At 52.8% G+C, this 22,744-nt stretch overlaps 1 long non-coding RNA gene across 1 annotated transcript in view; it reads left to right on the top strand.

The window, feature by feature from the left end:
• Positions 1 to 22,744, top strand: part of LOC105886410 — a 135,072-nt gene that overhangs the window by 38,522 nt on the left and 73,806 nt on the right. The window contains exon 2 of the long non-coding RNA XR_001161002.2: positions 10,430 to 10,534. This is a non-coding gene — a long non-coding RNA (uncharacterized LOC105886410). The remainder of the gene's footprint in view (positions 1 to 10,429; positions 10,535 to 22,744) is intronic.

Genomic DNA, 22,744 nt, shown 5'->3' with positions numbered 1-22,744 from the left:
AGTAGCTGGGACCACAGGTGCCCACCACAATGCCTGGCTATTTTTTGGTTGTAGTTGTCATTGTTTGGCGGCCTGGGCTGGATTCGAACCCCCCCACCCCCTCCAGCTCTGGTGTATGTGGCTGGCACCTTAGCTGCTTGAGCTACAGGGGCTGAGCCAACAATTCTTCTGCTGTCATAAATGGGTGTAGAGTGGCTTGACCAGGTGTCCTGCAGGAAGGCAAGAGGTGGCCTTGTTTTTCTTTAGAGCATCTCTGTCCCTTGATGATACAGGATAGGGGAGGCTGGGACAGAGGGACACACCTCTGATGCTGCCTGCTTCTCTATTCTAAGCGCCACATCCCTGGCCAGCCTGTTTCTCCTCACCTTGCTCACAAGCCCACAGTGACTGTGTGCCAGGCCTTGAGGACAGCCCCGTGTCATGGGAGAAGCTGTTGAAAGTCTGGCAGACTAGCACACAAACCCTGGCTCTGGCACCAGCATGCAGCCCTGGGCAGCTCCCTCTGCCTCTTCCATCCTTGGATTTTTCCCACCTGCAAAATGGTCTTAGCAGCAGCCGATGGCTGGAGAAGTCGAATTCCTTCCCCTAGCCAGCTTCAGTCTCTGCATCTGTCAAATAGTAATAACGACCCTCACTGGCCATTTCACTTGGTCTGTTTTGAGACTCAGATGAGCAAAGGGTTCAGTGAAGGGTGCAGGGTGATGCCTACAACACATGTTCTAGCTCTGAGCACAGAAGAGAAGGGGAGCCAGGCACCTGGGGACGTGCAGGACCCGGATCAGATGACTATGTCTTAATCCCATGTTGCCACACTCTGGCCTTGGAACTTGGACAAGTTAACTTCATCTTTATCTGAATCTGTACGAACCTTGTATTCTTCATCTTCTGAGCTGTCGAACATCCACCTCATAGTGTGGTGGAAGGATCGGGAGAAATGTGTGTCAAGCTTAGCACAGAGCTTAACACAAAGCTACCATCCAGATCAGTGTTTGTTATTCTTACTGCTAGCCCCACTGGAAGCGCAGGTGAATGCATGGCAAATGATGTGTTGATATCACGGTAACATACCTGTTCATGAGGTATCAGCTGTGTTTCCAGACTTCACATCTATCAGTCCCACCCAAGAAGAATCCAAGCCCTTTAGTAGGGCAGCTTAGAGGGGTTATGGGGAAACTGGCAGCCCTGGCATGCAGAAGGTGCCCTGGGGAAAGAGGTGGTTGGTGCTGACGTCTGTTGATTGCAAAGCCAGCTCTTGGCAATCAGGGTGCTGGGCTCCTACAGCCCCCTAGCTCCCCAACAGGAAGCCTATGGTTACTTTTACCCCTGCTTCTTTTGAGCCACATGGCAGCTGCACCAAGCTGACTCCAAGGCCCTGAAAGGAGGCCCAGAGGGGAACATGAAGTTTCACCTGAGCCAGGTGAGGACTGCAGACTCCACTGCCAGCCCAGCAGGCCCCCAGCCCAGGTGCTTTCTCCTCTTGGCTGCAGACGGAGCCCCAGAGCAGTCCCTATTATGTGTGGGCTCCCCAGTCTGTGCCCAATTTCATAGCAGCTGCTGGGGTCCAGGAAAGGATTCAAAATCTCTATCTTGGTTTCACTAAAGAAATGAACTCTTGGCACCCAGGCCAGGGCAGAGAGAAGACAGCTGATAGACACAGTGAGGGCTACAGGGGCTCAGAGGTCATCAGGTCAAGGTGGGCCCAGGTAGAGGGCAAGAGAGGAACAGGCTAGGCTGGAGTCAGACTTTGAAGGACAAAAAGGGTTTACCTTGCTAGAAGGGACGGCACAGAAGTATGTGGGCAGAGGTTTGGAGGCCTTCCTGGGAAAAATGTGACCCTATCCCATAAGACATTTGGGCTGCTCTGGCCAGACAGTTCCTGCTCTTGAAGACTGGTGGCTATGGGGTGAAGCAGATGGCCAGCAGGGTGGGAGGGGCAGCCTCAGGCCTGAGCCAAGGGAGGCCAAGTGGCCCACACAGGCCAGAGCCTGAGACCTTGGCACCATCTACTCAGAGCCCTCAACTCTAGAGTTAATGATTCATTTGTGGCCAATTTCTGCTGGCCTTTGCCTGGAAATTCCCAAGGCTGCCCCTTCCCTTGGCTCTGGAGCTCTAAGAATACAGTCTCATTTACATTTAGCTGAGAATGTCTCACCCACTGTCCAGGGAATGGTTTTTAAAATTACAGCAGGAGTGATGTGGGTTAGCCATTAGAAAGAACCGATTCTGGGCTGCAGGGTAGGGGCTGGAGTGGTTGGTTTAGAGTTTGTTAAATTGGAAGTACCTCTCTGACTCTGTGTGCCAGATACTTTCAGGAACCTTATTTGCATTCGTGGTGCCCACCCCCACCGTTTAGTTTGTAACAGATGTGAACAGGATTCGGTCTAGTTTAATGTGGAAAGTATTGCATCAGTAACAAAGGGGGAACTAGAGGTTGACACAGAGTAAGACGTGCCTGGGTAGAGAAAGTAATGGCATGTGCAAAGGCCCTAGGGCATGAAAGTCCAGGGAAGGTTGAATAATTGTGGTATGGCTGGCGTGCAGAGGGTGTGACAGACTTCTAGAAATGTGGACATAACACACAAGCTAGTTGGGAATTTGGCAGTGGGCATTGCTGGCGGCAGGGAGACAGGGCAGTACCTGAGCAGGGACAGGTGAGTTTGATTTGGATTGCAGGATTGTGTCTTTACTCCTGTCTTGATTTTGCTGGTCAGCAGACCTTGCTGACAGCCTGCTCTGTGCCAGCTCAGGCCCACGCTATGCATGGAGCCCTGCACCTGTGTGGAGCTGTGCTACAGGGAAGGGGTCATGTGTAGAAGCCTAGGTGAGGGGCAGCAAGGGATGCAGGGAGCCATATGCCGTTGCTCTGAGCACTGGTCTGTGCTGAGGCAGGGATGTGGCTGATGAGATCAGACCCATGAGCTTCATCACTCAAGTCCTCAGATGAGCATAGCTGAGGTACTGGGGCAAGCTTTGGGGACAGCCAGCTTGGAAGTCACTCCCATTCTATAAGATGAGATCAGCGTGGCCTAGGGAGCCCAGAATGCTTATCTGTCACCCTACTACTGCTGCAGTGAACAGACGGAGGCTCAGAGAGGGGAAAGTGGATAGCAGAGCCAGGCTGGCTGAACACACATCCCCCCATTCACCTATCCCTGCTGATATGAGGCCATTTTTCCGGAATCAGGCACAATAGAGCAGGTAGAAAAGTCTGCGTGTTTGGGGAGGGGTGCTCCTTTGTGTCTTTCACAACTTAGCAAATTTAATTTCTTCTGATTATTTCTTGACAGTCCCAGGCGTTGGTGGTAAACAACCGCTCTCCCCAGAATGTTTCCCTGTGACAGCAGCTTTCTCTGGCGAGGGTGCTATCAACACTTGGCAGGGCCTCCTCCCGGCTCCCGGCTCCTGGCTCCCAGCTCTCAGCTCCAGCTCCCAAGTCCCAAGCTCCCGAGCAAGTCATCAAGCCAGGGCTTCTAGAAGGTTTAGAATGAAGAGCTGGCCTGGCGTGCTCAGGGAGCAGAGCTGAGGTGGGGACGGGCCTGGTCTCTTTGTTCCTTAGGACAGCCCAGCCTGGCTTCAGAGCTTCCAATGGCCCCAGGTTGTGGATAGTCCTGAAGCGGCAAGGCCCTGTGGTATCAGGTGTTCACTAGCTCCCCCAGCCCTGGCGCTCAGGTCCTTGGCATGGCTCAGCAGCAGGAAGGAGGGAGCCTGTCTCCTGAGAGCAGCTCTGCCAGGCCTGTCTGGCCAAGAGACGAGCAGTGTTCTAGCCCTGTAGCCTCCATGGCCTGCGTCACACTGGCTTAGGTGTCCTGAGTCAGAGCCAGGAAAAGGATCTGGCTTTCATGGGTAGAGGTGCTGATGCCCCGGGCAGATGGGGTGAACCCCATCCTCCTGCCTGTCTGCGCCTGTGGAGGCGGTGCTGGCCTTCTGCATCTCTCCTATGGCCTGGCCTGAATTTGACCAGGGCCTGGAGGGAAGGCTGAGGTTATAGCCTGCCCTGCACTCTGTTTTCTGTGCCCAAGCCCCCACCACACACAGTAGCTGCCACTGAAGGTGGGCAGGCAAAGTGGCAGGGTGGGCTCTCAGACAGTTCTCCTGTGCCTTTGGCTAGCCTAGTCCCTTTTCCTAGAATGCCCTTTCCAACTAACTGTCCAGGCAATTTTCTGCTCCCCATCCAAAAATTTACTCAGAATGACTTTTTTGTGAAGTCCTCTCTGGCAGATCGCCCTCTGGCAGGCCGAAGCTATCACCTTTTCTTCTGAGCCACCTCTTGGTTGACCTCCATTAGAGCTTCTATCACAATGTAGTATAATCACATTTTCCTACAAAGGGCTCCCCTAGTAGCCCCTGCGTGCCTTGAGGCTTGTTTATCTGTGTGCATCCTGCAGGCCTGATAGGTAGTAGACGCTCAATAAAGCAGGCTATATTTAATTAAGGGGGTTCCCGAAGGCAGTGTTGGAGTCTCCCTTTGTTAATGGAAGAGGGAGGCGGGAATTTGCAAGTGGAGAGAGGCTGACCTCTCTGCCCCCGCCTCTGCCCCCCTCTGCAGTGCTGCGAGAGGACTGGGGGGGCCCCCTCCTGCTTTACCCAGCCACGGCCCTCCTTACCCGGCAGGAGCCGGCTCCCTGGGTTGCTGGAGTGATCACTCTCCAGAAAACACCCCAGTGGAAACTGCATGAATGATTGATAAGAGCTGAGAGCTGTTTAATTTTTCCCCCCTGTTTAATGGCTATCAATAATTTAATACGCTCTCTGTATGTTTTTAAGAAATAGCACCCATTTTGCCGTCTCCGGTTTAGCGGGCTAAATGATTTAAGTGTTGGAAATGTGCTCTGAGGATGGCGGTTGAACGAGTCAGAGAAATCTGGAGGCTGGGGGTGGGGGTGAGAGGCAGGTTCAGAGCAGCCGCAGCATCTTGGCCTGGGGTGTGTGTGTGTGTGTGTGTGTGTGTGTGTGTGTGTGGAGGTGGGAGGGAGTGGGGAGGGAGGGAAGGGGTGGGTAAAAGCCAGCTCCTCTCTGCTAAGAGCAAGATAATTGCTTTTCCGGGCCCTCACTGAGCAGCAGCTGAACAGCTGTCAGCCCCCCCACCACACACACCATGCTAAGCTTTTTTTCAGGATGGCTCTGGGGGGCCCAGAGGGGGTAGGAAAGAGCTGCCGCTGGTATCACCATGGGCTGAGAAAACCCCTCCCCCTGACATTTTTGCCCCTTTCTAAAGCTTCTAAATCATTTTTATTGTAATGATGCTCTGAGGCCCCCATCCTGGTCCAGGTAGTATCTTCCAGATGGGAGGTGAGCGATGTGGCATGGGGCACTCAGAATCACTAATCTGTGGGCCCAGGGGACATGGAGGGTCATCTGCCAGTGGTCCCCCAAACTTTCATGATGCTGAAGATCATTTGGGAGGGCTTGTTAAAAATTTAAATTTCTGGGCTGCATTCCAGGCCCACAGACTTCCAGTCTCAGGGGAGAAGCCCAGGAAGCTGTGGGTTTAACAATCAGCCCAGGTGACTCTTATCAGAGGAGTGTGGGAAATAGTGTTTCACTGTGTTGTGAGGCCTCCAGCGCCCACAGCACCTCATGGCCACCCCCTCTGCTTGCTTACGTGTTTCTGGGGACAGGATCCTCGCCACCTCTTGAGGCAGCAGGCCCACTTGGGGAAGACATGCTGTATTCCAGAATTCCTTGTGGAGTGTGGCCTACCCGGCCGCCCTGGTGTGTGTGGAGTTGGCTCTCCTACAGGACAGACCATGTCTGCTGGGACCTATGTCCTTCCCTCTCCCAGCTGGGTCACTGCCTCTTGTTCCTCTGTGCCTCTGCTGGGCAGACAGCTTCCCTTCTTAGAGAAGAGTGCCTGGGTGGAGGTGGACAGGGGATGGGGTGCTGTGGCCTGCCTGTAGTGGACTGAGGTGGCCACATCAGCCTACCACCTATAGGCATGTTGCTGCATGGTGGGGACCCTGAGGAATGTGGGGGAGATACTAGACTTCAGAACCCCCTGGCCTACCAGGGACTCTGTCTTTCCCCAGGAGAGAAAACTGACTCAGGAGAAGCAAAGTTGGGGGGAACTAAGGCCTGAAGGAGCTCCCCAAAGGCTACACACCCATTTAGGATGGGGCTGGAACTGTGAAGGTTAAGGCAAGAGGCCCAGTGCCAAGGGCCTGGCTTTGGGATCCGCTGATACCTCCCCCATCACCTGAGGTGTGCATAGCCAGGCAGGGGAGGGGTCCTGCCTTCTCACTTGCTGGAGGCCGAGGGAGACAGCCAAGGCTCTGAAGGATTTTAGTGGAGCCAATGCCCCTCGGTCTGCTATGGCAGCTCTTCCTTTCATCTTCCTGGCACTTTACATTGTTGGCAGAGGGCATAGTATTGAACCATTGCCATGGTTTTATAATTTTATTGTAATAGATAATTAAGAGGGGAGGAGTGGTACACATTTCACAGGTGACACCATGTACTGCAAAGTAGGGAACCTTGTAAGTCCTCCCTACTTGTAACCTCTTCTCTGCACCTGCCAAATTCAACCACATCATTCGTCTCTGTGGGAGAAGCCTGGGACCCTAGAGGAGTGTTGCCCTTTCTGGTACTGGGCATATACTTGTCCTGTGATCACCAGTCCCCTGGGTCTCCATCCCCTAAAGTCTGTTTTGGTGCTTTCCCCTGGGAGAAGGAGAAGAGGGATGCCACCTAACCCTCACTGGCCTCTGATTGGAGAGCTCTGAAAGCTAGGGAGACAGAAGAGAAAGACTCACTCACCCTCAGGAAGACCCTGCCCCAGAGAGAGCGCACTGTAAACATAGGGGCACCTGGGAGGTCAGAAAGCCCCGGCCAAAAAAAAAAAAAAAGAAAGGGCTTCCAGGAGGAGGTGCCACCTGTCTGCTGGCTTGTGTGATAGGAAGGGGAAGGGCATGCCAGGTGAGAGTTGAGAGGTGTGAGGCAGCCTATGGGGGTGCTTAGAGGAGTGAGATGGGGCCGGCAGGGCAGGGGATGGGCTAGAGAGGCATTTTGAGGTATTACATCCATGCAGGAAAGTGTGCAGCTCAATAGATTGTCTTTTTTTTGAGACAGTGTCTCACTTTGTCACACTCTGTAGAGTGTTATGGCATCACAGCTCACAGCAACCTCAAACTCTTGGGCTTAAGCAATTCTCTTGCCTCAGCCTCCCAAGTAGCTGGGACTACAGAGCCTGCCACAATGCCTGGCTAGTTTTTGGTTATAGCTGTCATTGTTGTTTGGCGGGCCTGGGCTGGATTCGAACTCCCCAGCTCTGGTGTACGTGGTTGGCACCCTAGCTGCTGAGCTACAGGCGCCGAGCCAACAGACTGTCTTGATGTGAACGCACGGAGTAGCCACCATGCAGATCAAGAAACAGAAGATTTCAAACTCCCTAGATGCCCCCATGTGCCATCTCTCACTGGCTCCTCAAGGATAACGACTGTCCTGACTTCCAGCAGCCTGCTCTTAGCAGCTGCTGCCCAGCAAGCCACCTGAAAACTTAGTGGCTTCAAGCAGCCATATGTATTAAATCTCACAGTTCTGCAGTTTGGCTGGGCCCTGCACCTGGTTTCCTTGGGCTCATGTGGCTTCAGTCACCTATAGGGTCAACTGGATAGGAAGGTTGGAATGGCTTCTGTTGCATGGGCAAGCAGTACTGGCTGTAGACTGGTCAGTTCTCTTTCCTCTAGGAGGATGGACTGGCCCCTTCCATGGTCCATGGAGTAACAGCAGAGCCAAGGCCAGGAGTGGCAGACTCTTAAGGTCTAGTCTCTATAACTCACAAAATATCACTTTCACCAAATCTTCTTGGTCACAATGAGCCTCATGCCCATCCCAGATTCAGGTGTGGAGTCTCCACCTCTTGCTAGGAGGAGCTACATACAGAGAGTCTGAGGCCATGTTTACTATAGTGTGAGCATAGTCATTTTGCCTATTGATGACCTTTAGACACGATGGCCATAAAGTTGGTGTGAAATTTAAAATAATGTACCGGCCAGGCGCGATGGCTCATGCCTGTAATCCTAGCACTCTGGGAGGCTGAGGCGAGTGGGTTGCCTGAGCTCACAGGCTCGAGGCCAGCCTGAGCAAGTGCAAGACCCCGTCTCTAAAATATAGCCGGGTGTTGTGTTGGGCACCTGTAGTCCCAGCTACTCGGGTGGCTGAGATAAGTGAATCATTTGAGGCCAAGAGTTTGAGGTTGCTATGAGCTAGGACGTCACAGTATTCTACTAAGGGCGACAAAGTGAGACTCTGTCTCGAAAAAAAAAGAAAAAAGAGGCAGTGCCCATACCTCAGTGGGTAGGGCACCAGCCACATCCATTGAAGATGGCGGGTTCGAACCCAGCCGGGCCAGCTAAAGCAACAATGACAACTGCAACAAGAAAAATAGCCAGGCATTGTGGCAGGTGCCTCTAGTCCCAGCTACCTGGGAGGCTGAGGCAAAAGAATCACTTAAGCCCAAGATTTTGAGGTTGCTGTGAGCTGTGACACCACGGCACTCTACCAAGGGTGATATAGTAAGACTCTGTCTCAAAAAAAAAAAAAATTGAAAGAAAAGAAAATAGTGTGCAATTTAAAATTACACATGAACTTTATGGCCACCCTACATAAATTAGTGATTTTCAAACAGTGAAACATTTTAAAGATCATTAATTAAATTATTTTGGGGAGAAATTCAAAGCACGGTAAGTATATTCTTTTTTTTACTCTTTTTTTTGGGATCAACATAATTAAGTGTGTCATGGAAGTTTGTTTATCAGGTTCAAGTGTCCCGTCAGATTAAAAAAAAAAGGAAAAACACTGATCTAAAGGGATCCCTTGAGTGCACACTCTGCTGTGTCTAGCCTCTTGAGTCAGCATCATGTTTGCAGGCTTCCACCATGTTGCTGGGTATTACAGCAGGGCGCTCATTCTCAATACCATGGCAAGTCCTCGTGTGGATATAGTAGCTTACTCATGCTGTAGTGATGGTTGTTGGGACCATTTTCCTTTTGGGGCTGTTAAAAGTAGCACCATTTTCCTTTGGGGCTGTTAAAAGTAGCACCACTGTGAACACTCTAGTGCTGTCCTCTGGTGAGCACAGCCACACTTTTCAGTGGCACTGGAGCCACTGGTCATGGATGGGCGGCAGGGTAAGAGACACTTTCAGGCCATGCTCCAAAGTAGGGGGGCTAGTGTGTATCCCATCTGCAGTGTCTGAAAAGCCTAGAAGGGGGGTTTGGAAAGGGCCGTGGCTGAGGATGGGCTGGAGGGATGTCTGTGACCTGGACAGCAGTGGACATGGAAAGGAATTCTTTGTGATGTCTCCTCTGGCTGTTCCGAGCCTCCAGGCTTGGGGAGGTAGGGTCAGCAGGCCGATGGCTTCGTTCTGAGGGTGGGCTTTCCTGCTGTACTTTCTCCACCCCCAGGGTCCTTCTGTTGCCTTCCCTTCTCTAGCCAGGGCTGCCTTTCATGGCTGGTCTTTGCCCAAACGGTCTGCAGATGCAGGAGCTGGGGGGAGATGGCCATGCAGCCTCCATGGAGCTCTAGGCAGTGGGCAGACCCAGGAGACTCAGGGTCTCCTGGCCTGGCCTCTTGCCCCAGGAGGAATCGTTTCCTGTCAGGACCTCAGTTTCTTCACTTATAAAACATCAGAGAAAAGTGTCGACCTCACCACGTCTCTTTCTTTTCATCAGCCTGATCCCTAGTATTCTAGAATCTAACAAAGGGAGGGATATGGGGACGCTGTGGCTATCTCAGTGGGCCTCCTGACTTTCAGGCAGTTGGCCCATTTTGTTCAGTTTGTTCATTGCACACCTTCATTACACCATTCATCATTCATTCATTCATCCATCAAGCAGTCTCTACGGCCCTTGCTAACAAGCTCAGAGGGCAGACAGATAAAGTAGGCCTCATACCTGAAGTCCAGGAGCTCTGCCCAGAGAGGGTGTATGGCCTGGAGAAAGTGGAAGAGGCTCAGAGCTGCTGGAAATGAATAAAAAGGAGGGGCGGGTCAGAGAGGGCTCCACAGAAGCATTCTGAACAGAGTCTTGAAGGCCAGTGGAGCTTTGAAGGGCAGAGAAATGGGGGAAGGGGCTCCAAGCAGGGGGGCTGGGGTGTGCTGGGATGGGCAGGGAGGTGTCTGGGAGGCTGACCAGAACCCAGTGGTTAGGCATGCCAGTGTGGTTCCTGCTGCTGTAGTGCAGGGATTCAGGGGCTGAGGGAGCTGCAGGGGCTGGTTCCAGAGTCTTGAATATGAAAGTCAGGAGCTCTGCCTTTGTGGGGGCGAGGGCAACATCCAGTGTCTAGGGTGGCCTGAAGTTGGTGGGCCATTTCGGCCTTCTAGGAAATGGCCAGAGGGGCCTAGCTAGGTAGGGCTTAGAGGTGGTAAAGGCGGTGGGGGCTTGCCTGCAGGACAGGGCTTGGAGCTCACTGTCCCCTCTCCTCTCTCCCACAGGACTTGGTGGCTTTGCTTCCATATAGCGGGGCTGCTGGGGCCTCCTCCTTCTCCTGACGCTCACAGCAGCCTCCAGTCCTGGTCCACTGGCAGAGGCCTTGGCAGGTAAGTGATGGGCTGGCCCCAGTTCTGCTGACACAGGACTGAGGGAGCATTGACCACTCGGGGAGGGAGGTGCTGGTTCAGGGTCTGGAGAGCTGGGAAGGGAAGGGGCTTATTTCTCACTTTCACTCCATCCTTGGCCTTCTCCTTTCTGAGGAAGCCCCACAGTGGAAGGCAGCAGGGATACTCTGTCTGGGACCTGACATTTGATTTTACTCTGTCACCAACTCCCAGTGCAGCCTTGGGCGGCCCTTTCCCTCTACTGCTGAAGGCCTTGGCTTTCTAATCTAGTTCGTGGAAGTAACAATAATAATGTTCTCTAGCATTACGAGCACTTAACTGCATTAGGGGTGATGTGCAGAATGCCAGTTATTTGTTTCACCTTCTCAACACCCTACAAGGTAACTGCTGTACTCATTACCACCACACAGGTGAGAAACTGAGCCTCACAGTAGAGAAGTAACTCATGCCAGGGCATACACCTGGCAGAGCTCCTGACCTCGAGTATTCTGCCTCCGGCTTTGCAGGGGCAGGAGGCAGCGACTGGGGCATCCTCAGAAGTGCTGGATCCTGTCCTAACTCAAGGCAAAGGGAGGGGGACCTTAACAAGGTGATGGTGGCCCCTGGTTGGTCTGGGGTCACACTCATTTGTGATATGATGTGGCATGAAACAGGCCTGGCCTCTGGGTTCCCTTCAAGATGACACCCAGAGCTATCCTTTAGGTGAGGGATGTATTGACTGGATAAGTCTTTCTTCATATCAGTCCCCTCAAGTTCTTTTTGCCTAAGCTGGTATTAAGCATTTACCACATACCAGGCCCAACAACAGGTACTCACAGTGGAGGGGCCTATCCCAGTCTCAGCTCTGTGAAGGAGAGAGATCCCAATAGATGTGGCAACCCTGTAACAGTGGGATGGACAGAGATGGGTGGTTAGAGCACAGTATTCTGGAGAGGTGACCTAAAAGTAAGTTACAGTGTGGGGAGGCAGAAGCAGTCAGTGGATGGTAGAGTCTGGCAGGTTGTACATGCACTCACTTGCATGAATAGTTATGTGTGCCCAGATACATGCACAGACGTGCAAAGTCATGCTCCCGCACATACACACATGCACAGACATCACTTGTGCATGCTGCATGTGTGCACATAGATACTCTTGCATGCACCTCAGTGCTCATACACTTACACATACACACAAAGGGAGGGATATGTTCCCAGGAGAAGGAGCAGTGCAAGGGTTCGTGGCTTCTCACCTCCAAAAACTTCCAGCAGTTCCATGGGACACTGAGTAGCTCTGGGCCAAGGCCAAGTTGGAGCTTTGTTTGTGTGTCTGTTGAGGAAGGTCACTGTCAGGGTTTGGGGGCCAGCCAGTGACTGACCACAGCCAGTGACTGACCACAGACAAGCCCTAGCCCTCTTTGGGCTGTGGCTTCCTCATCTGGAAACGGTAACAGTCACTGTCTGCCTCCAGTGGGGTGGTCATGAGACCACCCATATATATATATGTGGTTTTTTTTTTGAGACAGAGTCTCCCTATGTCGCCTTCATTAGAGTGCCATGCCATCACCCCTCACAGCAACTTATAACTCTTGGGCTTAAGTGATTCTCTCTTGCCTCAACCTCCCAAGTACCTGGGACTACAGGCACCTACCACAACACCCAGCTATTTTTTGTTGCAGTTGTCATTGTTGTTTAGTAGGCCCGGGCCGGGTTCAAACCCGCCTGCCTTGGTGTATGTGGCTGGTGCCCTAACCACTGAGCTACGGGCGCCAAGCCCCATGTACATTGTTGAGAACAATTTCTGGCGCTCCACAGGGCTTTCACAAATTAGAGCTATTTTTCTCATGAGAAGAGAACAAGTCACAGGAAGTGATAGAGGTGTTCATGTCCCTGCTTCTCATGCCCTGGGGAAGGCTTCATCCCAGCCTTCTCAGGCCTGGGCACCCTCCAAATCATGGGCACCACAAACAACTCCAAAATGGTGGGGTTTGTGTCAGCCCTGCCCCTTTCCCCTTCTGCACTTCCTAGGGAGTTGGGGGGTCAGTGGCACCCAGCTTTGGTACACCTACCATATTAGATTCCCTGCAAGGGGACTGGCACCTTGCCTACATGGGCTCTCTAAATGCCCCCAAGAAGGAAACCTTAGTGAACAATTACCAGATGAGGAAACTGAGAATGAGGATAAGGTTCTCAAGGACACCTGCTTATGATGTTGGGACTGGGTTTCAGATGCCAGAGTTTACAGTTTTTGCTCTTTTCTCATGATCTCCCCCTTCAGGGACAGGTCCACTTTGCCCACTTTGCAGATGGGGAAACGGAGGCTCAAAGAGGGTGGGCCACTTAGCCAGGAAGTGGCAGCGCCAGAACTGGGTGCTTATTAACCACTCTGCAGCCCCAGATTCAAGACTTCCTCTTCCTTCCCCTCCCTCCTTTCTGTGGGGCCCTCCAAGTTGGATGGGGTTCCCAAGGAGTCTCCTGGGGTTATCCGGGCTTGAGTCCTGGCCTCCTATTCCCAGGAATATTCGCCATTTTCTTGCAAATAAGAAAGTGGATTGTTGTCTGGAGCTTTCTATCTAGCCTGATCTAGTAACTTCTGCTCCAAGACACCTTTGTAAAGTATCCTTAGGATTATCTTTGGAGAGTTGGCCAGAAGCAAGCTCTGGGGTCCCCAACAGGCCTGGAAGAGCCTGAGGTTTGTGGGGGCCAGGCCCTTGTGCACACCCATTAGGAGGCTTTTTAACCTGCTAGAGTTAGGGTGTGGGACCTCACAGAGGGAGCTGGAGTTTTGTCTGGCATGAGGTGTCGTGTCCATGGAACCTGTGGGAGGAAATCTGGGAAGGATCCCTGGGAGGCGACAGCTAAGCTGTACTTGGAGAAGAGAAATTCGTTAGGTTGATGAAAGTTCATTCACGGCTCTTCACACTCACACCCATCAGAATGTCCTAGAATTAGGACCAGCTACATAATTTGTGGGGCAAAGTGAAAATGCAGAGCCTGTTCCCAATTATTAAAGATTTCAAGGTAGTGACAGCCTCGTAGGGTCCTTCTTAGCTTGGGGTCCTGTGTAACTGGCCATGAGGCCAACCCTGCCTAGCATTAACCATAGTGATCATGGGATTAAGTGCAAATAATTTAGTTTTGTGTTCAGGCTCCAGCAGTTACTTACTGGCTTGGCAGACTTGAGCAAGTCCCCCTCACCTATGAGCCTCACTGGCTGAGGGGAGCGATGGCACCCTCCTCCCTGTAGCAGGAGGCTCCACGGTGCCAGCATCCAGTGTGTCCGAAGCAGTCTGGCACAGAGGCTTCATTTAGGCTAGGATTGCAGTCCCTTCCATTAGGCAGTGGTATTCAAAGCACCCCTGACCTGCCCCCATTTACCTTCTGGCCTATCCTTGCATACCTTGGTTGCCTGGTTTTTGTGTTTCACCATACTGCTTGGTGAGGGAGGTGGGGGGGAGTCTGCTCTGTGTTTTATTTGCAAAGCCTCCTATCTAGGCTGCCCCTAGTCCACCTGTCTATCTTTGCTTAGCAAACTTACTCCTGCAGGTTAGATGCCATGGAGGTTTCTCTGACCCTAGCTCCCTCCTTCCTGACCTTTGCTCTGTGACTCCCTCTGGTAGCTACAATGACCTCTTGCATGGTAGAGTTTTCTGCGGTGTTCAGAGCCCTCTCACACCTCATCAGACCCTTGAGAGAGCCCTGGAGACACACTATTCCTATTTGCTAGATGGGAAAACAAAGTCTCAGATGTGCAACCCCCACCGCAAGCAGCAGGACTGAGGTCAGGCCCACTTCAGGCAAGGGTGTAGACAGTGACACTAGATGACTCCCCCAAGGCATTGGGAAGACTGGTAAAGGGCTCCAGGCCCTTGCCCAGGGGAGGTGTTTAGGTTGCTAAAGAGCGCCTGGTGGCACACAGAGGTCCTGCCAGCTGGAGTAGACAAGTCCTCAGCCCTGCTCTTTTCCTTAAGAGTGACATGGCCCAGTTTATGTGGCCAGGAGGATCACAGACAGGTATCTGTGTGGCTTGGAGGCTTGGCCAAGTCCCCACCAGGCAGAGGTGAGAAGGCTTGGGTTGGCCTGGGTTGTAATAGTCAGCAAAGGCTGACCCCAGGTGAGAGGCAGGTGTGTGACAGCCAGCCCCATCTAGCTGACACTTTGCAGAAGACACTCACAAACGCTTTTGGTGGGGGGATGTGGCGTGATTGGGGGTGTAGATTCTGGGCCTAGATCCTGTCCCTGTGGCCTCAGGTTAGTGACTTAACATCTATGCGCTCCATTTCCTTGTCTATACAGTGGGGAGATATCTGAACCTCTAAGGTTGTGAGGGATTCAGTGAAGGAAGTCATATGAATCCAGGCAGCAGGGCCTCACTTTCTAGCATGTGGATTATTAGTGGCAGCAGAGGGACTGAGGGGTGGAGTGGACCCCAGCACCATGGGCACATAGGTCTTTTAGGAAAGGTTGAAGGAGGAGAGCAGGGATTGGTGTTGGACTAGATAGGGGTTTTGTGCATGGTGATCCCAGAACAGCTGCTGCCCAGAGCTGTTGGGCAGCCACCTGGGGTATAGGCCACACCCTCCCTCACCAGCCCCTCTGGCCCCTGGTGGCGTGTGGCTTCGGGCTGCCAGCATGCACACCATGGGTTGTCAGTCAGCAGACTTCCAGGGTTACAAAGGGTGGGTTTGGGGCTGGCTGCAAAGACCTTGAATGCCAAGTCCAACTCACAGCGGGCCTGGCCGGAGCCCAGCCTGCTGCCGCACAGAGCTAAAATTCCAGGGTCCTCATATGGCATGCCTGTCAGTCCTCAGCGCCAGCTGAGAATGCACACCTCCCTCTCTGTGGCCTGGAATTTGTTGCTTGCAGCCCAGGCCCCTCTACCCCCAGCCTCTGCTGCTGCCTGCCCTGACCCTACAACCCCCACCCAAGCCTGGAGCTGGAAATAGTCTATAAGTTTATTGCTTACTCCTGCCCAAGGTGAGACACCCCTCCGGGTCAGCAGGGCAAGGCCACTGTCCTGACAGGCCCCTCAGAGCAGAACTTTCATTCAAGCCTCAGTTTCACAAGAGCCCTGCTGAGTGACCTTGCACAGTTGCTGCCCCTCTCTGAATAGCTGTTTTATTGACCTGTAAAACTAGATGCTTGAATGAGTTAGGGGTCACAAACTGCAGTCCTCCAGGGCATCAGCCACCCAGTGAAGCTGAGATTATACTGTTGTGCAGATGAGGAAACTCTTCAAGACAGAGAGGTTAAGGAACCTCCCCAGGATCACAAAGCTATCAGTGGAGCTGAGATTCAGTCCAGTTTTACCTGCCACTATAATATGTGTTTTCCCCATCCTGTCAAACTACCTGTTGACAGAGGTGCTTGCACGTACCTGTCAGCCATGGTGGGTTGAATGAGTCCCTGGGCTCCAGCACCACACTGGGCACTGGCATCCAGTAGCAAATCTGCAGTTGTGGATCTAGGGAAGTGCAGCTCCAAGCCCAGGCAGAGGTCAAGGAGTCTATGGTGCAGAGTTGACAGGTGGATGCCCAGTGAGGGCCAGGGCAGTGAAGCAGGAGGAGCCCTAGCACTTCCCTGATGCTGGAGGAAGCAGCCAAGGAAGACTGCCTGGAGTAGGGGGAAGGTGGGCTGGATTCCTGCACAGTGGATGAAGAGGGTCTTCCTGGGGTCTCTGCCTGACTTGATTATTAATTATGACAAATGGAAGAGGCTGGTGGTTCAGGTAGGCAGCATCCTTCCCATGGATGGGTGTGTCTGGGTGTCCCTCTGGCTTTCCAGAGGTCTGGGGCTGCCTTGTAGCTCTTAATCTGATCACTCCTGTAGGTATGTGGGGCTATAAGCAGTTCCATGGGTGTTACTGAGGGTGCTCCTCTTCCTGCTGCTGTTTGCTTTCCCGAGCACCGGAGTTTGTCTTCCTCTGGTCCAGGAACCACACCCCCAAGCCCACACTTAGGGTGGAGGACGGCCTTGCCCATGCCCTGTGTCTCTAGGTCCAAAGCCTTGATGAACTCACCTTGAGGAGCAGGCACTGGGTAGGGCTGGCGGAGCTGCAAGGACCGCATCTTTATTAGAATTGTAACCACCTGACAGCTTCTCATGTGGTAGAGATGGTCTTTAGGAATCATTTGGCTTACTCTACGTGTGGCACAGATAGGGAAACTGAGGCCCAGAGATAGGAGGGTTCCTCAGAGTAAGCCAGCATGGCACTCCAGGCTTTCTGAAGTGCTCACTGCCACCCTGTAACACTGTGGCTGCATGGAGGGTGTGGATGCTGGCAGGCAGTGATAGGAGCATTGTGTCTGCACAAAGTCAGGCCCAACCCTGAGGGGCCAGGACATGCTGGGAACCTGTGAAGATCTACCCAGAACTAGGCCTGAGAAGTAGGAGGCCGTTCTGGCTCCAGGGAGCTTCATTCACATTCTGCATCCCATCCCTTTACCCACATGGCAGATCCAGTGGGCAAGGGCTGAGACCATGCCTGGGAGTCCCAGCGTGATGGAAAGTGGACTTAAGAAACCAGGGGCTATGCCTCATCCCCTCATCATGGTACTCAGGACAAGGATCCAGGGGCTCTGAGGGACCCAGGTCCTGGGACAGTTTCCTGGAGGAGGAGGAGCTCCAGCTGGGCCCTGAAGAATGAACCAGATTGTGAACTGAACTGAAGCTCCAGAGGGAACTGCTGGGCTGACCCTGCGGCAGGCATGCTGGGGGCACACCAGTGAGGCTGTGTGGAGGGGCAGGACTGGGCAAGGAAGGAAATGAGGCTGGAGATGCCCCCTGCAGGACAATGGCAGAAGATAGAGGAAAGTTGTACTTGGCTTCTAACTTGCTTCATGTCTCTGAACAGATCAGTGCTCTGTTCTGCACCACGGCAGAGCAATGCCTCCATGGAAGGATCCGCCTTTGGGGAGGTGTGGGCTGGTGCCAGGGATCTAGGCTGAGGGGAGGACGGGCTCCCCTAGGAGTTGCTGGGCAGCTGGCCCAGGAAACTACTGCTTTTCCCAGAGCTTCTCATTGGCTTGGGAGAGTTGACTTAAGGTTCTTGGGGTTTGCCAGCCCAGACCAACTTAAGAGAACAGGTGATCAGGCCCCTGATTTAGACCCACCTCTGTGCTAAGGATCTGGCTCCCAAGTAGACCTCCAGATCTGAGCATTTAGGGCAGTGTTTTTTAACCTTTTTTTATCTCAGGGTATACTTGAACCCATGGTTATAACTTCCAGGAACACTTAAATTATGTTGATCAAAAAAAAAAAAGTTAAAAAAAGGAATATACTTACTGTGCTGTGAACTTCTTTGGCAAATAATTCAATTAATGATCTTTAAAATTTTTCAGGGCACACCTAAAATCCTCTCTTGGCACAATGGTTGAAAATCACTGATTTATGATGCACTGAGAGATGGGCTTCCCTGTCCTTTCCTGTGACTGACAGTGCCTCCTTCCCTCCAGCTGGTTCTCCCCAAGGAGAGAACTGGCTCAGTCCCTGACACAGAGGAGGTGGCCTTTTGAGTCTCTCGTGCCTGTGCCAGGCCTGCGGTCTACTGCCCGTGCTGTGGGTGCCTGGTGCCTTCTCCGGGTGTGGCCTTCTCCTAGCCTTGGGCTCCGCTCCGTCTGTGTTTGCTGAACCTCTGCTGACCCACAATGGCCTCTCTCTCACACCTCTCCTATCAGCAGAGCAGCAGCCACAGCCTCCTGGGACTCTGAGTACCCACAATTGCGCAAATCCCCCAAAGCAGTTTGCTCAGTGGCCAGCTAGCTTAGGCCCCATCAGCACAGGACTGGCCCAGGCTCCTGCCTAAGAAGCTCAGAATTCTTTTCTGGGATAATGAAGCAACCACCCCACAGCAGTGGCTGGCAAACCTCTCTTATTGCAAAGCCTGACTCATGTCACCCTCTTAATGTCAGGTGGGCTTATGGAGGGCCTATTTTCTAGAGGGGAAGCTAGAATCAGAGAAGAGAAGGCATGGCCCCTGGCCAGGGTCACATGGCCCAGCCAGGAATCCAACCCAGGACCCAGGACCCTGGTCAGGCTCTTTTTTAGTGGAGACAGTGTTTTCTGCTCAGGGCCACGAGGTGTGTGAGTCAGGGGAAGAGTCAGCGCAGTTAGCGCCGCTGCGGGCAAGTAGGAGGCCGAGTCACTGTCTTCCCTCAACTCCAGCTGCTTTAATTGGCTGGGGTGGCCGGTGGTGCTGACATTTACCTGGTGGGGAGGAAGGCCTCCTCCCTCTTGAATCGAGATGCTAAAAATAACTGGGCCCAGCTTCCCAGGGCCCCTGCTCTGCCAGCACCTGCCTGCCCCCTTGGCAACCTTTTTCCTGGGTGCAGGGAGTTAATTGCTTTGTGAGCATGCAGTTTCTTGTGCTGAGAACTTACCAGGGGCTGGGGCGGGAGTGCGGCATGCTCAGCTCCTGATGCACAGGGGCCTCTGGCAAGGCCTACCTGTCCTCCAGGTGTCAGGGCAATCGAACCCTGCCTGAACCCTGCCTTCCACCTCCTTTCTTCTGGGTACAATGTCTATCCAGGCTGGCCACTCTACCCTTAGGTGTTTGGGTCCCTTCCCCTGGTATTTACGTAGTGCTTGCTTCTCATCCTGCTCCATGCCTGACCCAGTCATATACAGTGCAGCCACCTGCCCTTGTGCTGCTTGTTCATCTGTAATGTCAGCACCAAGAGGAGTCTAGGCTTTGGGGTGGGACATGGTTAAATCCAGTTGTGTGACTGTAGCACTTTCTCAAACCTTTATCTTCTCATCTCAGAAATGGGAACAATAATCTGTCCTTGTAGTGCTATTACAAGAACGAATGGAGACAATGTGGGAAACGTGCCTGATCCAGAGCTGAGTCCCCACGGTCAGTAAGAGGCGAGTATTCACCCGGAGCCTTTCCTTCCTCTTGCTGTAACACACCCTGGAAGCCTCATAAATCAGATTGATGTGGTTGGACCAGAAGGCGAAGGTCTTGGAGACCCAGGCTGAGAACTGGGGACTTGATCTCCCCACAGAGGACTCTTGCCTATTCGCAGAGCACTTCTGGAGGGGCCTTTTGTGCCTGCCTAGCCTGTGTGTGTGTGTGTGTGTGTGTGTCTAGGTCTTGCCCTGGGTCAGTGTGACCAGAATCACATTGACATTGGCCTCCATCCACCTGGCTTTGGGGCCAGCCCAGTGGAAAAAGATGTGGTCTTCAGGGCTGTGAGCCTGGCAGGTGTGAGAGCCTGGGCAAATGTTCAGCCCCTCCACACCTTGATTTACTCACCCAAAAGTGGGGATGCTGATGGTCTCAACCCCATGAGGTTTGTGAGGATTAAATCAGCAACACGTGTACAGCGTTTGGTGCGTGTTAGCTGGTACTAGGAGTAGGAAGAACCGTCATAGCAGTTGTGAGTAATAACAGCAGCCACCTGCCGCTGGCTGAGTGATTAGCATCTGCCTCTGTGCTGGATGCTAAGCGCTTTACATACATTATTTAATTCATCCCTCCCAACAACCATACAGATGAGAAAACTGAGACACAGAGAAGTCACACACAGTCTGAAAGTGGCAGAACCAAAAACCGGAATTCAGAATCAGCCTTGCTAGTGTAACTGTCCTACCTGGGACCATCCTGGTTTTATCATTGAAAGTTCTGCATCCGAAACCTCCTGCTTTCCTGCAAACCAGGATGGTTGGCCACACTACAGCTGTCTGAATCCCCTGGCCCCACTGCTAAGCCTGCTGGATTCCCCCTTGGCTTGGGGGCTTGCTGGTGCAGTCTGGGCTTGCCCCCTCCCACTCCTCAGAGAGGCCCCCTGTCTTTGCCAGAGCATTCTTGCTCCACCCCCTGTGGCCTGGCCCCAGCCTGCTGCCTCCACTTCCTCTTTTCCCTCCCCCCTATCAACAGGAGGGGCATGGGGCCAGCCTGGTGGGCTCTCTGCCCAGGGCTAGGCCTGCAGTTAGCTGGTGAACTCTGAGCTGCCCTTTCCCAGTCCTCAGTCTCCCCATTTGCACTGAGGGCTTTGGCAGCTCTGCTTCCAGATTTCTAGAGACATTTTGGAAACCTCTTCCTTAAAAGAAGGGAGGCCAGAGTGAGCCCCCGCCCCCAGCACTGGCCCGGGCAGTTGAGAGAGAGTGTACTGGCCCTTCCGGTGCATTGATGGAGTGCACTGCTGACAAAGGAGAAAGGTCAGCAGAGGGACAGAGTGGAGTTGGTGGCAGCCTGCAGGCTTACAGTGCCCTCCCCTAGGTTGGGGCTTCCTGGGGGAGGGGCCCAGGGCTCCCTGGGCTCCTGGGTCAATTCATATTGATGCAGGCAGCCGCTGGTTCAGCAAAGCTGGGCATCTGAGCCCCCAGAGGGCTGTGGGGAGACGCCTGCACCATCCTTGACACCTCCCTCTCCCTAACCCTTACATCCGACAGTCGATTCAAACCCCTTACCCATGTCTGGATCATGGCCTCCTTACTCATCTAACTCCTGGTGACCAGTCCTTATGATCTTCCTGCCTCTGGATCACTAAAGCCTTCCAGCCCTCCACCGACCCTTCCCACCCTGGCTGCTTCTACCACCATGAATAAAGTCCATATTTTAAGGCTGGCAGAAAGGCCCTTCTTGAGCTCAATGAGGATGCCCAGAGCTGCCTGGGCCTTCCTTGAGGACTTCAGCCCTAAGGTTGTGTGGGGATCTGGGGATGCCCCGACTGCCAGGCCCAGCTGTACACAGTCACTGCTGTAACCTCACCCAGAATGCAAGGCTGAGCCCACAGCAGAGTCTGTGACTGGGACACCATTGGATACAATGCCCACTCCATGCCCTTCTCAGAATGTCCCTTGATCTGCCACCATTTAATTGCCCAACGTGTCTCATGCCCCAGCTCCCAGAGGGCACTGAAGCTGTCTCCTCAGCTCACATGGAGGCTGACCATCGAGGATGGAAGGAGGGTGCAGTGGTAGGTACTCAGGCTTGGGGGGGTGGTTCCTGATCCAGTGCCTTAACTCTCTGGGTGACTTATTCTGTCACTTAACCTCTCTGAGCCTCAGTGGGGTCATTTGTGAAATGTGGGTATAATAGTCTTTCTTTCATAGGATAAAGGAATTCAATGAATGGACACATATAAAGTGTTTGCAGGGTCCTAGAACATTTTAGGGATCAATGAGGTAAACTTCCACCAACCATCATAGTCAGGGGAGGCAGGTACCATAGTTTTGAGAAGAGAGCCATCTCTCCAGCTGTTTGCAGTGGCCTTTCATTTCTGCTCCAGCATTCCCTCTTTGCCAATGACCAGCCTAGCATTTCCCTCCCATGTCTCCTGAGACCCCAGGAAACCAGCCCTCCCCATGGAATGCCTTTGGAGTTGGAGCTGGGATTTATTCCTGTGTGTCTCACAGCCCTACACAGGTGCTAGATCACAGTGGATGCCTAATAAGAGTATGTTGTGTTGGTGGTACCCGTAGCTCCGTGGGTAGTGTGACGGCCACATACACCCAGGCTGGCAGGTTCAAACCCAGCCCGGGCCAGCTAAAACAACAATGACAACTGCAACAAGTAAATAACTGGGCATTGTGTCAAGTGCCTATAGCCCCAGCTACTTGGGAGGCTGAGGCAAGAGAATTGCTTAAACCCAAGAGTTGGACTTTGCTGTGAGCTGTGATGCTATGACAGTCTACCGACGGTGACATAGTGAGACTCTGTCTCAAAAAAAAAAAAAGAGTATGTTGCGTTGAACTGATATTCACTATGCAAAGTCACCTCAAAGAATAACACAGCAACCACCAGCTGGGCCTCAGGGTCCATCCACAGGCTGTTGAAGGTATTTCTGAGACCAGGCCCTAACCGCTCCACACCAGGTAACAATGTGTGCCCACTCAAGCCTCCTGGGTGATGGGGATGGGAGGGGTGGGGGCAATACCAAGGTTTGGCAGCCACATTACTTTTCTCAGGACTAGTTCGTCTCTCTGTTCTGAGCTTGTTGCACGGGGTTTTGTTTGCCTTGGTCCTTTCCCCACCCCCACGGTTCTCTGTTAAATTGTGTTATTATATTTAAACAAATCAATTCCATTGCAGAGTTTTTCCTGTCCTAATGATGAGTTTGCAGCACAAATGCCATTGATTTCTCACAGCCCTGAAAACCAGTTGATGAATAGCACCGACTTGTCTTTGGAGAGGCACTTAGAGCCACTCTGAGCAGACCCCCACTCACGACCCCACCCCCACCCCATGCTCAGCTGCTGCCTGAATTGG

This window comes from Otolemur garnettii, unplaced genomic scaffold, assembly GCF_000181295.1.
Source record: "Otolemur garnettii isolate 467f Iridium unplaced genomic scaffold, OtoGar3 scaffold00008, whole genome shotgun sequence".
NCBI lineage: Eukaryota > Metazoa > Chordata > Mammalia > Primates > Galagidae > Otolemur > Otolemur garnettii.
Note: the sequence above shows the minus strand (reverse complement) of the source record. Positions and strands in the feature narration are given on the sequence as shown.